At 45.5% G+C, this 18,015-nt stretch overlaps 1 protein-coding gene across 3 annotated transcripts in view; it reads right to left on the bottom strand.

Moving 5' to 3' along the window:
- Window positions 1-18,015, bottom strand: part of LOC123759723 (insulin-like growth factor 1 receptor) — a 476,359-nt gene that overhangs the window by 276,441 nt on the left and 181,903 nt on the right. The gene's annotated exons all lie outside the window — the stretch shown is intronic.

The raw sequence follows: 18,015 nt of genomic DNA, 5'->3' as shown, positions 1-18,015 counted from the left end.
AGGAGCATTCTGCTGGCATACAGGATGCCTTAACCGCTCGACCAACACGACCGGACAAAAGAGGATGGTAGCCGAGGCAATTTCCATCACCCTGCCGGCACTCGGTTGGTAATCTTGGGCATGGTATTTTGTCAAATCAACTCATTCTTTGGGGCACAAACGAGGAACACAAATGAGAACAAGCCTGAACGGTCCCCAGGACTATATGCAACTGAAAACTCACACCCCAGAAGTGACTCGAACCTATACTGCCAGTAGCACTCTGCTGGCATACAGGATCCCTTAACCGCTTGGAAAGGTTCGAAATTACAAGTGATGAGATCAAGAAGCACCTATTGGAGCTGGATGTGAGAAAAGCTGTTGGGCCGGACGGAATCTCACCATGGGGATTGAAAGAGTGTGCAGGAGCACTTTGTTTGCCACTCTTCATAGTGTATAGTAGGTCACTGGAAATGGGAGATCTACCAGAAATATAGAAGACGGCTAATGTAGTCCCAATATACAAAAAGGGTGACAGACAAGAGGCAGTGAACTACAGGCCAGTGTCCTTAACTTGTATACCATGCAAGGTGATGGAGAAGATTGTGAGAAAAAACCTAGTAACACATCTGGAGAGACGAGACTTAGTGACAACCCATCAACATGGGTTCAGGGAGAGTAAATCTTGCCTTACAGGATTGATAGAATTCTACGATCAGGTGACAAAGATTACGCAAGAAAGAGAAGGATGGGCGGACTGCATTTTTTTGGACTGTCGGAAAGCCTTTGACACAGTACCCCATAAAAGGCTGATGCATAAGCTGGAGAAACAGGCAGGAGTAACTGGTAGAGCGCTCCAGTGGATAAGGGAGTACCTAAGCAATAGGAAGCAGAGAGTTACAGTGAGGGGTGAGACCTCAGATTGGCGTGAAGTCACCAGTGGAGTCCCACAGGGCTCTGTACTCTGTACTTACGTACTGATATATGTAAATGATCTCCCAGAGGGTATAGACTCATTCCTCTCAATGTTTGCTGCCGACGACAAAATTATGAGAAGGATTAAGACAGAGGAGGACAGCTTGAGGCTTGAAGAAGACCTGGACAAGCTGCGGGAATGGTCGCACAAATGGTTGTTAGAGTTTAACCCAAGCAAATGTAATGTAATGAAGATAGGGGTAGGAAGCAGGAGACCAGATACAAGGTATCATTTGGGATACGAAATAATTCAGGAGTCAGCAAGAGAGAAAGACCTGGGGGTTGATATCACGCCAGACCTATCCCCTGAAGCTCATATCAAGAGGATAACATCAGCAGCATACGCCAGGTTGGCCAACATAAGAACGGCATTTAGAAACTTGTGTAAGGAATCTTTCAGAACATTATATACCACATATGTCAAACCAATCCTGGAGTATGAGGCTCCAGCATGGAGTCCATATCTAGTCAAGCATTAGACTAAACTGTAAAAGGTTCAAAGCTTTGCCACCAGACTAGTACCCGAGCTGAGAGGTTTGAGCTACGAGTAGAGACTACGGGAATTAAACCTCACTTCGTTGGAAAACAGAAGAGTTAGGGGGGACATGATCACCACATTCAAGATTCTCAAGGGAATCGACAGGGTAAATAAAGACAGATTATTTAACACAAGGGGCACACGCACTAGGGGACACAGGTGGAAACTGAGTGCCCAAATGAGCCACAGATATATTAGAAAGAACTTTTTTAGTGTCAGAGTGGTTGACACTCTGACACTAAAGGCGTTGAGGTGATAAATGGAATGCATTAGGAAGTGATGTGGTGGAGGCTGACTCCATACACAGTTTCAAGTGTAGATATGATAGAGCCCAGTAGACTCAGGAATCTGTACACCTGTTGATTGACGGTTGAGAGGCGGTACCAAAGAGCCAGAGCTCAACCCCCGCAAGCACAATTAGGTGAGTAATATGAGGTGAGTACACACCAGGTGGGATTCACACACCAGGTGGTGATGACACAGCAGGTAGTGAGTACACATCAGGTGGTGATCACACACCAGGTGGTGATCACACACCAGGTGGTGATCACACAGCAGGTGGTGATCACACACCAGGTGGTGATCACACAGCAGGTGGTGATCACACACCAGGTGGTGATCACACACCAGGTGGTGATGACACAGCAGGTAGTGAGTACACACCAGGTGGTGATCACACACCAGGTGGTGATCACACAGCAGGTGGTGATCACACACCAGGTGGTGATCACACACCAGGTGGTGATCACACACCAGGTGGTGATCACACACCAGGTGGTGATCACACAGCAGGTGGTGATCACACACCAGGTGGTGATCACACACCAGGTGGTGATCACACACCAGGTGGTGATCACACACCAGGTGGTGATCACACACCAGGTGGTGATCACACACCAGGTGGTGATCACACAGCAGGTGGTGATCACACACCAGGTGGTGATCACACACCAGGTGGTGATCACACAGCAGGTGGTGATCACACAGCAGGTGGTGATCACACAGCAGGTGGTGATCACACACCAGGTGGTGATCAAACAGCAGGTTGTGATCACACAGCAGGTGGTGATCACACAGCAGGTGGTGATCACACACCAGGAGGTGATCACACACCAGGTGGTGATCACACACCATGTGGTGATCAAACAGCAGGTGGTGATCACACACCAGGTGGTGATCAAACAGCAGGTGGTGATCACACACCAGGTGGTGATCACACAGCAGGTGGTGATCACACAGCAGGTGGTGATCACACAGCAGGTGGTGATCACACAGCAGGTGGTGATCACACAGGTGATCACCTGTGAGGTGATCAACTGAGTGAGGTGAAGAGATAAAAGAAAGAGTGAGTGAAGCAGATCCTGACATAGTTGCAATTGTGGAAACTAAAATTAATGACATGATCTCAGATGCAATCTTTCCTGAAGGGTACCAGGTGATACGAAAAAGTGAGGACACAGAGACAGGGAGGGGGAGTGGCACTCCTAATAAAGCGGAAATGGAAGTTTGAAGACCTGGGAAATCGAGTTACCAATGAGTGCACAAGCTTCATACATGGAACTCTGACAGTAGATAGGAGGAAGATTGTGATCTTGGTAATCTACAATCCCCCACCAAACAGTAGAAGATCCAGGCAGGAGTATGATGACAACAACAAGGCATGAACTGCAGAAGGCAGCAACACTAGCCCACAGAATGAGAGTGAAACTGCTGATCATGGGGGACCTAAATCATGGAGAGATATATTGGGAATCAAGGAATCCCCATGGAGGGGACGAAACGTGGGGAGCAAAATTAGTAGATGTTATAGACAGGAATTTCCTAACACAACATGTGAAGGAAGACACAAGGGAAAGAGGAGGAGATGCACCGAGCCTATTAGACCTGATTTTAACCCAGAACGTAGAAGATATCGAGAATTTAGAGCATGAAATACCTCTAGGGGCCAGTGACCATTGTGTCCTAGTCTTTGACTACATGATGGAATTCAAACTTATGACCATGGGACAAGAGATCTGGGAAAGGAGAGTTGACTACAGGAAAGGGGACTATAAGAGGATAAGGGACTATCTGGGTGAAGTGCAGTGGGAGGAAGAAATTAGAGGAAAAACAGTCCAAGATATGATGGACCTAGTCATACAGAAATGCCAGGAGGCCGAAGAGAGATTTATACCAACAGTAAAGGGAAAAAATAAGAAGGAATATAATAACCCATGGTTCAATAGACAGTGTCAGGAAGCAAAAATGGCCAGCAGGCGGGAGTAGAGGAAGTACAGAAGACAAAGAACAAAGGACAATAGGATCAGATACAACAGAGCTAGGAACGATTACATTAACATAAGACGAACATCGGAAAGGGACTATGAGAACGATATTGCAATCAAAGCGAAAAAACAACCTAAGTTACTACACAGTCATATAAGAAGAAAAATGTCGGTGAACGACCAAGTGACAAGACTAAGGAAGACATAGGGGGCATATACTGAAAGTGACAAGGAAATCTGCGAGGAACTGAAAGCCAGTTTCCATGGAGTGTTCACTACCGAGCCTGAGCAGCTCCCATTGTTGGAAGGAGTTACCCTAGATGAAAGACTATCAGATATAGAGGTGACAGCAGAGGAGGTAATGAAACAGTTGACAACTCTAGATGCAACTAAAGCAGTTGGACCAGACAAAGTATCACCGTGGATACTAAAAGAAGCAGCGCAGGCCCTCAGCGTGCCTCTGGCAATGATCTTTAATGAGTCACTTATGTCGGGAGAATTGCCCAGTTGCTAGAAGAAGGCAAATGTCATGCCGATCTTCAAGAAAGGTGATAGGGAGGAGGCACTTAACTATAGACCTGTATCACTGACAAGCATCCCCTGTAAAATACTGGAAAGAATAATTAGGCTACGACTGGTTGCACACCTGGAGAACATTAGGTTTGTGAACAAACATCAACATGGGTTCTGGACAGGGAAATCGTGCCTAACAAACCTTCTGGAATTCTATGATAAAATAACGAGGATAAGACAGGACAGAGATGGTTGGGCAGACTGCATATTTCTGGACTGCCAAAAAGCCTTTGATACAGTACCGCACATGAGACTGCTGTTCAAGCTCGAGAGGCAGGCGGGGGTGGGGGAAAAGGTCCTAGCATGGATAAGGAACTACCTAACAGGAAGGAGCCAAAGAGTTACGGTAAGGGGCGAGAAGTCGGACTGGCGAACAGTAACAAGTGGAGTACCACAAGGATCGGTGCTGGGACCAATTCTATTTTTTGTATATGTTAACGACAAGTTTACAGGCGTAGAGTCCTACATGTCGATGTTTGCGGATGACGCAAAGTTGATGAGAAGAGTTGTGACAGATGAGAATTGCAGGATCCTCCAAGAGGACCTGAACAGGTTGCAGGGATGGTCAGAGAAATGGCTACTGGAATTCAACACGAGCAAATGTAAAGTTATGGAAATGGGACTAGGAGATAGGAGACCAAAGGGACAGTACACAATGAAGGGGAACAGCTTACCTGTGATGACGTGCGAAAGAGACCTGGGGGTGGACGTAACACCTAATCTATCACCTGAGGCACATATAAATAGGACAACGACAGCAGCGTACTCTACACTGGCAAAAGTTAGAACATCATTCAGAAACCTAAGTAAGGAAGCCTTTAGGGCGCTTTACACTGCCTACGTGAGGCCAGTCTTAGAGTATGCCGCCTCATCATGGAGTCCCCATCTGAAGAAGCATATAATGAAACTGGAAAAGGTTCAGAGGTTTGCAACGAGACTCGTCCCAGAGCTACGAGGGATGGGGTATGAGGAGCGCCTGAGGGAACTGTGCCTTACGACACTAGAAAGAAGAAGGGAGAGGGGGGACATGATAGGAACGTATAAGATACTCAGAGGGATTGACAGAGTGGACATAGACGAAATGTTCACACGGAATAGTAACAGAACGAGGGGACATGGATGGAAGCTTGAAACTCAGATGAGTCACAGAGATGTTAAGAAGTTTTCTTTTAGCGTGAGAGTAGTGGGAAAATGGAATGCACTTCAGGAACAGGTTGTGGAAGCAAATACTATTCATAATTTTAAAACCAGGTATGATAGGGAAATGGGACAGGAGTCATTGCTGTAAATAACCGATGGCTCGAAAGGCGGGATCCAAGAGTCAATGCTCGATCCTGCAGACACAACTAGGTGAGTACAACTAGGTGAGTACACACCAGTTGATAATCACCCAGCAGGTGGTGATTACACACCAGTAGGTGATCACACACCAGGAGGTGATCACACACCAGGAGGTGATCACACACCAGGTGGTGATCACACACCAGGTGGTGATTACACACCAGTAGGTGATCACACACCAGTAGGTGATCACACACCAGGAGGTGATCACACACCAGGAGGTGATCACACAGCAGGTGGTGATTACACACCAGGAGGTGATCACACACCAGGTGGTGATCACACACCAGGTGGTGATCACACACCAGGTGGTGATCACACACCAGGTGGTGATCACACACCAGGAGGTGATCACACACCAGGAGGTGATCACACACCAGGAGGTGATCACACACCAGGAGGTGATCACACACCAGGTGGTGATCACACACCAGGTGGTGATCACACACCAGGAGGTGATCACACACCAGGTGGTGATCACACACCAGGTGGTGATTACACACCAGGAGGTGATCACACACAAGGAGGTGATCACACACCAGGAGGTGATCACACACCAGGAGGTGATCACACACCAGGAGGTGATCACACACCAGGAGGTGATCACACACCAGGAGGTGATCACACACCAGGAGGTGATCACACACCAGGAGGTGATCACACAGCTGGTGGTGATTACACACAAGGAGGTGATCACACACCAGGTGGTGATCACACACCAGGAGGTGATCACACACCAGGAGGTGATCACACACCAGGAGGTGATCATACAGCAGGAGGTGATCACACACCAGGTGGTGATCACACACCAGGAGGTGATCTCACACCAGGAGGTGATCACACACCAGGAGGTGATCATACAGCAGGTGGTGATCACACACCAGGTGGTGATCTCACACCAGGAGGTGATCACACACCAGGAGGTGATCACACAGCAGGTGGTGATCACACACCAGGTGGTGATCACACACCAGGTGGTGATCACACACCAGGAGGTGATCACACACCAGGTGGTGATCACACACCAGGTGGTGATCTCACACCAGGAGGTGATCACACAGCAGGTGGTGATCACACACCAGGTGGTGATCACACACCAGGTGGTGATCACACACCAGGTGGTGATCACACACCAGGAGGTGATCACACAGCAGGTGGTGATCACACACCAGGTGGTGATCACACACCAGGTGGTGATCACACACCAGGAGGTGATCACACACCAGGTGGTGATCACACACCAGGTGGTGATCTCACACCAGGAGGTGATCACACAGCAGGTGGTGATCACACAGCAGGTGGTGATCACACACCAGGTGGTGATCACACACCAGGTGGTGATCACACACCAGGAGGTGATCACACAGCAGGTGGTGATCACACACCAGGTGGTGATCTCACACCAGGTGGTGATCTCACACCAGGAGGTGATCACACAACAGGTGGTGATCACACACCAGGTGGTGATCACACACCAGGTGGTGATCTCACACCAGGAGGTGATCACACAGCTGGTGGTGATCACACACCAGGAGGTGATCACACACCAGGTGGTGATCACACACCAGGTGGTGATCACACACCAGGAGGTGATCACACACCAGGAGGTGATCACACACCAGGAGGTGATCACACACCAGGAGGTGATCATACAGCAGGAGGTGATCACACAGCTGGTGGTGATTACACACAAGGAGGTGATCACACACCAGGTGGTGATCACACAGCAGGTGGTGATCTCACACTAGGAGGTGATCACACAGCAGGTGGTGATCACACACCAGGTGGTGATCACACACCAGGTGGTGATCACACAGCAGGAGGTGATCACACAGCAGGTGGTGATCACACAGCAGGTGGTGATCACACACCAGGTGGTGATCACACAGCAGGAGGTGATCACACAGCAGGTGGTGATCACACACCAGGTGGTGATCACACACCAGGTGGTGATCACACACCAGGTGGTGATCACACAGCAGGTGGTGATCACACAGCAGGTGGTGATCACACACCAGGTGGTGATCACACACCAGGAGGTGATCACACACCAGGAGGCGATCACACAGGCGAGGCGATTTTTGGGATTTTGAGGAGATGGATATTCAGGGCTGCGAAGGTTTCAGTGACTACATAGCAGGTACTGTAACAAATGGAGGGAAAAAATTATAGTCGCAGTCATATATAATCCACCACCAAATGACAGAAGACCTAGACAGGAATATGATAGAAACAACATGGCCACCATTAACATAATAGAAAGAGCAGCTTCTGTTGCTAGCAGGAATGGATCTGGACTACTAATTATGGGAGACTTCAACCATGGGAAGATAGATTGGAAGAACAGAGACCCGCATGGAGGACCAGAAACATGGAGAGCTAAGCTGCTGGATGTGGGAACCGACCTGTGAGATTTATATTTATTTAATTTATATGAATTTATATTTACGTTAATTTATATACTTTGATAGCAATTTGTATAATGATAAGTGGACTGTATTTCTGCAATAATCTCAATCTCACAAATCGATCCTCTACACATTAGGGGGGGGTTTATTAGTTTATATATATGCAGCCAATCAAACTACAGAATTAGACTACATACATTGAAAAGGTTCCTTATCTTATAGTACAGCAGGTTAGTCCACCAGGTATAACTAGGGTGTAGACACCAAATTATCCTCTTTGAGGTAGCTTCCATCACCCAGTAACTGGTGCACAAAATCTTTGCTTCCTCGTCTTGACCTGTCAAAAGGGCGCTAGCTGTAAAGCCAGATTCTATATATGACAAGCTATATCAGAGAAAACACTATACATGGAACATGAAGACCTGGCTTAATTACCTTTAGTTTGAGGCTATGTCGCGTTCTAACCGGGTCACCCTACCCAATGACATTAATGGCCACTAATGATAGATAATGGGTTTCGGAAAGAACACTTAACTCGATTTGTAGACATCGTGTTGGAGATGGTACACCTTTGGTTTCCATAACACTACGTCCAAGTAAAATTAACAGGAGCCGTATTTGCTCCCGTGAGCCTCTGGTCTAGTATCAACAATAGCTGCGTCTAACACTCCATACTATTGACGCCTGGCCGACATTGTCCAGATATGATAGGAGCCGAATTTGCTCCACGCGTCTCGGATGTGACACAACAATGGCTACCCTCCTTCCTCACTGACGCCTGGCTTACATTGTCCAGATTTCAGAAAGTGATAGAAGGGTCACATTTACTCTACTTTAATATTGATAATTAAGTTAATTTATATAAGATGTTTTTATGATGGTAAAGTCCAAAGACTAATGTATTTAAGAATAATTCCCACCATAATAGGTGGTGAATTATAAGAGTGTGTGGTGATGATATCCCGTTTTCTTTAGACGGTAATTCCACTACAAGTTACGTTTTCTATGGGTAACTTGTTGGTAATACAGCTATTATCTGTATGATTATTAAATGGTGTCGGATTTTCCGACATAATTCCCCAGGGGCTGCTCACGGGTCGAAGTCCTCTTTAGAACAGACGAACACCGATACTCCTCCTTCGAATTATTAGATTAATTTGATGTTAGTAGTTAGTAATCACACATTTGTGCATCTATTCGTACAGGACGGATGTCCCGTACTAGAGTTGCAGGGGTTAGAAGTCTAATGCGATTTCATTTCCCTGTCAACTCTTGAAAGGCCTTATTCAAGCCTTATTCAAGCCTTATTACATATTATTTAACCCAGAAGACTGAATGTGACCAAGTACTACAGTCAAGTATGATTCAGGGACTGCAATGAGATCAGTGACATTATATATAACTTGAAGTTTGTTCAGGTAACTGGTCACTGATATATAAACACTGAGGCCCATGGAATACATCTTGATTAAATAATAAATGTATCAAATCAGTCATCAGATTTATTAGGGTTTAATTTAGTTAATTGATTCAGAAGATTGAATAGCTCATCATTAAAGTAAAGTATGGTTCTGAGACTGCAGTGGGTTCAGTGACATTGGTCGCAGTGACTTGTAGCTGTTTAAGCTACTGTTCACTGATTTGCCATTGAGGCCTCATGAACTCATCTTCAGCTTTAAATGATGATACTAACATCAACCTCTGTTACTATAGTCAGCTGTAATCTCCTTAGTATAATGTTACTGGAGAAATATAATCAGCTGACAAATTTAGATTTCTATTGGTATTGTTTATCTGCAGGCATAGGTCTCCTCAGGCTTGATACTGGGCCTGAGAGTAATTTACCTCCTGCAGAGTTTAACATGGTTATACCCTGATATTTAGTAGGGCTACCAATGAATTGATGGTAGTAGTCTGTCCCCACAAGGACAGCCATTTGGCATTTGATTTGCTCAAATTTACCTGCAGCTGCTTGATAATAGCTTTCCAGGTCAGCATAATCAACTTGAGATTGTTGTGACAAATCTTCACATTTCTTGATCTGTCTTGTTAAGTGGCCTTTAAGACCTGCAAGGGTTCTTTTCATTCTCCCTGCATTATCCATACTGGCTAGTTGGTGAAGCCTTGTGGGACTTGTAATGGGGCTGCTCATAATGCTGAACAAGCACTGATGGTAGCCTAGGGTATAATTTCTGCACTCACTAGGCTGTAATCCTACCTCTACTAGAGGTTAGCACTTAAAATTAATACACATTATATATATACAATCATACACACTAATGATTTGAGTGATAAACCAGTGTCACTGGAAGTACCTTTAGGTTAGCTCCTCTATATCACCCTAGGATGGTAGAGACACTAATTAATCACTCAAAGGTGTAATGATCATAAGTAAATTATTATATATACAACTCAACTCGAGTTGATAAAAATTACACCCAAAATAGGGTCTGCACCATTCATTAATGGTGTTAGGTTGTTGAATATAGTACAACTGACTATGGTAATAATGGGACTAGGATAGCAATAATAGTTCAACTAGTCATATCCTACCCTGTTGTGGGTTGGCAATTAGTAAATATTATACTGTGATCACTAGTGCAATATATATTAAATGATTCTCTATTTTGGAGAAATAATATACACAATTATTGATAATAGCCTCTTAATTGCCTCTATGAAACTTCTAATATTATCTAGAAGTATTAAATATTATTAGTGACCTCGCGAAATAAACTCCACAAAATTCGTGGATAATCTCTCGCGAAATTTAACACCACAAAATCCGTGAACAATCTCGCGACACAGTCACTAATTTGGCTGGCTTCAATATTAGCGCTGTCATTTCACGAAATAACACGCCACCAAATCTCTGTGGGTGTGCATGAAATCGCTGACGAAGCTGAACTCAGTTGAGGGGGGCTCGTGAGCTCCCACGAGGCAACCGCTGTCTTTGACTGGCTTTGTTTAAATCACACTGCACTAGTTTATTTAATGAATCCACTGGTTAACTGGTTCATCCGGTACTAAGATGACCAAATGTGGGTTCAAAGGATCAAATAATCCGTCATCCGGTTCGAAGATGACCAAATAATGTGGGAACCGACCTGTGAGATTTATATTTATTTAATTTATATGAATTTATATTTACGTTAATTTATATACTTTGATAGCAATTTGTATAATGATAAGTGGACTGTATTTCTGCAATAATCTCAATCTCACAAATCGATCCTCTACACATTAGGGGGGGTTTATTAGTTTATATATATGCAGCCAATCAAACTACAGAATTAGACTACATACATTGAAAAGGTTCCTTATCTTATAGTACAGCAGGTTAGTCCACCAGGTATAACTAGGGTGTAGACACCAAATTATCCTCTTTGAGGTAGCTTCCATCACCCAGTAACTGGTGCACAAAATCTTTGCTTCCTCGTCTTGACCTGTCAAAAGGGCACTAGCTGTAAAGCCAGATTCTATATATGACAAGCTATATCAGAGAAAACACTATACATGGAACATGAAGACCTGGCTTAATTACCTTTAGTTTGAGGCTATGTCGCGTTCTAACCGGGTCACCCTACCCAATGACATTAATGGCCACTAATGATAGATAATGGGTTTCGGAAAGAACACTTAACTCGATTTGTAGACATCGTGTTGGAGATGGTACACCTTTGGTTTCCATAACACTACGTCCAAGTAAAATTAACAGGAGCCGTATTTGCTCCCGTGAGCCTCTGGTCTAGTATCAATAATAGCTGCGTCTAACACTCCATACTATTGACGCCTGGCCGACATTGTCCAGATATGATAGGAGCCGAATTTGCTCCACGCGTCTCGGATGTGACACAACAATGGCTACCCTCCTTCCTCACTGACGCCTGGCTTACATTGTCCAGATTTCAGAAAGTGATAGAAGGGTCACATTTACTCTACTTTAATATTGATAATTAAGTTAATTTATATAAGATGTTTTTATGATGGTAAAGTCCAAAGACTAATGTATTTAAGAATAATTCCCACCATAATAGGTGGTGAATTATAAGAGTGTGTGGTGATGATATCCCGTTTTCTTTAGACGGTAATTCCACTACAAGTTACGTTTTCTATGGGTAACTTGTTGGTAATACAGCTATTATCTGTATGATTATTAAATGGTGTCGGATTTTCCGACACTGGACGTGGCAACAAGAAACTTTCTAAGCCAGCACACCAAAGAACCAACAAGAATGAGAGGAGAAGATGAACCAGCAATGCTTGATTTGATATTTACCCTAAATGAATGGGATATAAGGGAAGTTAAGATGGAAGCGCCCTTGTGAATGAGTGACCACAGTGTATTGAACTTTGAGTACCTGGTAGAGCTAGGACTTATCTCCCCCCAAAAAGAACTAGGAATCAAAAGGCTGGCATACCGAAAGGGGAATTATGAACAGATGAGAAGTTTCCTAAGTGAAATACCTTGGGACACAGACCTCAGAGACAAGTCTGTACAGGGTATGATGGACTATGTTACCCAAAAGTGTCAGGAGGCAGTAAACAGGTTCATCCCGGCCCAAAGGGAAAAATCCGAGAAGCAACAGAAGAATCCATGGTATAATAGGGCATGTATGGAAGCGAAGAAACTGAACAAAAAGGCGTGGAGGAACTTCCGGAATAACAGAACACCAGAAAGCAGAGAGAGATACCAGAGAACCAGGAATGAGTACGTCAGGGTGAGAAGAGAAGCAGAGAAAAATTTTGAAAATGATATAGCAAACAAAGCCAAGACCGAACCAAAGCTACTCCACAGTCACATCAGAAGGAAAACAACAGTGAAAGAACAGGTATTGAAACTTAAAACAGGCGAGGACAGGTATACAGAGAATGACAGGGAGGTGTGTGAGGAACTCAACAAGAGGTTCCAGGAGGTCTTCACAATAGAACAGGGTGAGGTCACTGTGCTAGGAGAAAGGGAGGTAAACCAGGCGGCCTTGGAGGAGTTCGAAATTACGAGAGAGGAGGTCAAGAGACACCTGCTGGATCTGGATGTTAGAAAGGCTGTTGGTCCAGATGGGATCTCACCATGGGTACTGAAAGAGTGTGCAGAGGCACTTTGCCTGCCACTCTCCATAGTGTATAGTAAGTCACTAGAGACGGGAGACCTACCAGAAATATGGAAGACGGCGAATGTGGTCCCAATATACAAAAAGGGCGACAGACAAGAGGCACTGAACTACAGGCCAGTGTCCTTGACTTGTATACCATGCAAGGTGATGGAGAAGATCGTGAGAAAAAACCTGGTAACACATCTGGAGAGAAGGGACTTCGTGACAAATCGCCAACATGGATTCAGGGAGGGTAAATCTTGCCTTACAGGCTTGATAGAATTCTACGATCAGGTGACACAGATTAAGCAAGAAAGAGAGGGCTGGGCGGACTGCATTTTCTTGGATTGTCGGAAAGCCTTTGACACAGTACCGCATAAGAGGCTGGTACATAAGCTGGAGAGACAGGCAGGTGTAGCTGGTAAGGTGCTCCAGTGGATAAGGGAGTATCTAAGCAATAGGAAGCAGAGAGTTACGGTGAGGGGTGAGACCTCCGATTGGCGTGAAGTCACCAGTGGAGTCCCACAGGGCTCTGTACTCGGTCCTATCTTGTTTCTGATATATGTAAATGATCTCCCGGAGGGTATCGATTCATTTCTCTCAATGTTTGCGGACGATGCTAAAATTATGAGAAGGATTAAAACAGAAGAGGACTGTTTGAGGCTTCAAGAAGACCTAGACAAGCTGAAGGAATGGTCGAACAAATGGTTGTTAGAGTTTAACCCAACCAAATGTAATGTAATGAAGATAGGTGTAGGGAGCAGGAGGCCAGATACAAGGTATCATCTGGGAGAGGAAATTCTTCAGGAGTCAGAGAAGGAAAAAGACTTGGGGGTTGATATCACATCAGACCTGTCTCCTGCAGCACATATCAAGCGGATAACATCAGCGGCATATGCCAGGCTGGCCAACATACGAACGGCATTCAGAAACTTGTGTAAAGAATCATTCAGAACTTTGTATACCACATATGTCAGGCCAATCCTGGAGTATGCAGCCCCAGCATGGAGTCCATATCTAGTCAAGGATAAGACTAAACTGGAAAAGGTTCAAAGGTTTGCCACCAGACTAGTACCCGAGCTGAGAGGTATGAGCTACGAGGAGAGACTACGGGAATTAAACCTCACTTCGCTGGAAGACAGAAGAGTTAGGGGGGACATGATCACCACATTCAAGATTCTGAAAGGGATTGATAGGGTAGATAAAGACAGTCTATTTAACACAAGGGGAACACGCACAAGGGGACACAGGTGGAAACTGAGTGCCCAAATGAGCCACAGAGATATTAGAAAGAACTTTTTTAGTGTCAGAGTGGTTGACAAATGGAATGCACTAGGAAGTGATGTGGTGGAGGCTGACTCCATACACAGTTTCAAGTGTAGATATGACAGAGCCCGATAGGCTCATGAATCTGTACACCTGTTGATTGACGGTTGAGAGGCGGGACCAAAGAGCCAGAGCTCAACTCCCGCAAACACAACTAGGTGAGTACACAGCAGGTGGTGATCACACAACAGGTGGTGATCTCACACCAGGAGGTGATCACACACAGTACACAGTAATAAGGAAAGAGAGGGAAGGTAGGGGAGGAGGAGGAGTGGCCCTACTCATGAGAAAGGAATGGAATTTTAAGGAGATAGATATCCCGGGCTGTGAGGGATTCAGAGACTACATAGCAGGCACCATGACAATGGGAGGACCAAGGATAGTAGTAGCAGTAATATATAACCCTCCACCAAATGACAGAAGACCCAGTCAAGAGTACGAAAACAACAACAAGGCAGTTAACACTATAATTGAGAGGGCAGCCTCTGCTGCCTGTTGAAATAGATCCCACCTGCTCATCATGGGGGACTTCAATCACGGAAGGATTGATTGGGAGAACAAGGAACCGCATGGAGGCGAGGATACGTTGAGAGCCAAACTACTGGAGGTGGTGACTAGAAACTTCTTAACCCAGCATGTCAGAGAACCCACAAGGATGAGAAGAAATGACGAACCAGCGAGACTCGACCTGGTCTTTACCCTGAACGACTCTGGCATAAGAGAAATCGGTTTTGAGGCCCCAGTAGGAATGAGCGACCACAGTGTATTGGTGTTTGAGTACCTGATTGAAGAAGGGTTATTGAACTCGAGGAGGGATTCCGAAACCAAAAGGTTAGCATACCGAAAGGGAAACTATAAGGAGATGAGAAAATTCCTAACAGATATAGCATGGGAAACAGAGCTCAGGGAAAAGACGGCCCAAGATATGATGGACTACATCACGCAAAAATGCAAGGACGCAGCAAACAAGTTTGTCCCAGCCAAAAAGGAAAACAGTGAAATGAAGGTGAGAAACCCATGGTTTAATCAGAGATGTAGCCTAGCTAAGCAGCAAAGTAAAATGGCATGGAGAATCTATAGGAATAACAGGACACTGGAGAGCAGAGAAAGATACCTGAATGCCAGGAATGAATATGTCAGGATGAGAAGAGAGGCAGAAAGACAATACAAAATGACATCGCAAGCAAGGCAAAGACTCAGCCTAAATTGCTGCATAGCCACATCAGGAGAAAAACAACAGTAAAGGAACAGGTTATGAAATTAAAGATAGGGGCAGAAGGATTCACTACAAACGACAAGGAAGTGTGTGAGGAACTGAATAAGAGGTTCCAAGAGGTCTTCACCTTAGAGCAAGGAGAAATCCCAGAGATAAGAGAGGGAATAGCTAACCAGGAACCACTGGAAGAAATTGAGATTACCAGCGGGGAAGTAAGGAAGTGTTTACTAGAGTTGGATGTGACAAAGGCTATAGGCCCAGATGGAATCTCCCATTGGATACTAAAGGAAGGAGCAGAAGAACTGTACCTCCCACTCTCCATAGTGTATAACAAATCACTGGCAACAGGGGAACTGCCAGAAATTTGGAAAGCAGCTAACGTAGTCCCAATATACAAGAAAGGGGATAGACAGGAGGCACTGAATTACAGGCCAGTGTCCCTAACCTGCATACCATGCAAGCTGATGGAGAAGATTGTGCGAAGAAAGCTAGTGGAGCACCTGGAGCGAAAGAACTTTGTAACACAACATCAACATGGATTCAGGGATGGCAGGTCCTTGCCTCACAGGGTTACTTGAATTCTACGACCAGGCAACAAAAAAAAGGCAAGAGAGAGAAGGATGGGCAGACTGCATATTTTTGGATTGTCAGAAAGCCTTTGATACAGTGCCACACAAGAGGCTAGTGAAAAAGCTGGAGATGCAGGCTGGAGTGAAAGGTAAGGTACTCCGTTGGACACAGGAGTACCTAAGCAACAGGAGACAACGAGTCAGTGTGAGGGGTGAGGTCTCAGATTGGCGAGACGTTACGAGTGGAGTCCCGCAGGGGTCAGTCCTTGGACCTATACTGTTTCTGATATATGTAAATGATCTCCCAGAGGGTATAGAATCGTTTCTCTCAATGTTTGCCGATGATGCAAAAATTATGAGGAGGATTGAAACTGAGGACGCTAGTAGGAGGCTACAAGATGACCTAGACAGACTGAGTGAATGGTCCAACAAATGGCTGTTGAAGTTCAACCCGAGTAAATGCAAAGTAATGAAACTAGGCAGTGGAAATAGGAGGCCAGACACAGGATACAGAATAGGAGGTGAAGTACTTAATGAAACGAACAGAGAGAAAGATCTAGGAGTTGATATCACACCAAACCTGTCTCCTGAAGCCCACATAAAAAGAATAACGTCTGAGGCATATGCGAGGCTGGCTAACATCAGAACAGCGTTCAGGAACCTGTGTAAGGAATCATTCAGAATCTTGTACACCACATATGTAAGACCAATCCTGGAGTATGCGGCCCCAGCATGGAGCCAGTACCTTGTCAAGCACAAGACGAAGCTGGAAAAAGTCCAAAGGTATGCCACTAGACTAGTCCCAGAACTAAGAGGCATGAGTTACGAGGAAAGGCTGCGGGTGTAAGGTGTAAGGTGAAAGGCACCTTACGACACTGGAAGACAGAAGAATAAGGGGAGACATGATCACAACCTACAAAATCCTCAGAGGAGTCGACCGGGTAAACAAGGATGAACTATTCAACACTGGTGGGACGCGAACAAGGGGACACAGGTGGAAACTGAGTACCCACATGAGCCACAGAGACGTTAGAAGGAACTTTTTCAGTGTCAGAGTAGTTAACGGATGGAATGCATTAGGCAGTGATGTGGTGGAGGCTGACTCCATACACAGTTTTAAATGTAGATATGATAGAGCCCAGTAGGCTCAGGAATCTGTACACCAGTTGATTGACAGTTGAGAGGCGGGACCAAAGAGCCAAAGCTCAACCCCCGCAAGCACAAATAGGTGAGTACACACCAGGTGGTGATCATACACCAGGAGGTGATCACACACCAGGTGGTGATCACACACCAGGTGGTGATCACACACCAGGTGGTGATCACACACCAGCTGGTGATCACACACCAGCTGGTGATCACACACCAGGAGGTGATCACACACCAGGTGATAATCACACACCAGCTGGTGATCACACACCAGGAGGTGATCACACACCAGGTGATAATCACACACCAGGTGGTGATCATACACCAGGAGGTGATCACACACCAGGTGGTGATCACACACCAGGTGGTGATCACACACCAGGTGGTGATCACACACCAGGTGGTGATCACACACCAGGTGGTGATCATACACCAGGAGGTGATCACACACCAGGAGGTGATCACACACCAGGAGGTGATCACACACCAGGTGGTGATCACACACCAGGTGGTGATCACACACCAGGTGGTGATCACACACCAGCTGGTGATCACACACCAGGAGGTGATCACACACCAGGTGA

Source organism: Procambarus clarkii, chromosome 8 (assembly GCF_040958095.1).
Source record: "Procambarus clarkii isolate CNS0578487 chromosome 8, FALCON_Pclarkii_2.0, whole genome shotgun sequence".
Classification (NCBI taxonomy): Eukaryota; Metazoa; Arthropoda; class Malacostraca; order Decapoda; family Cambaridae; genus Procambarus; species Procambarus clarkii.
This window is presented reverse-complemented; position numbering and strand designations above follow the sequence as displayed.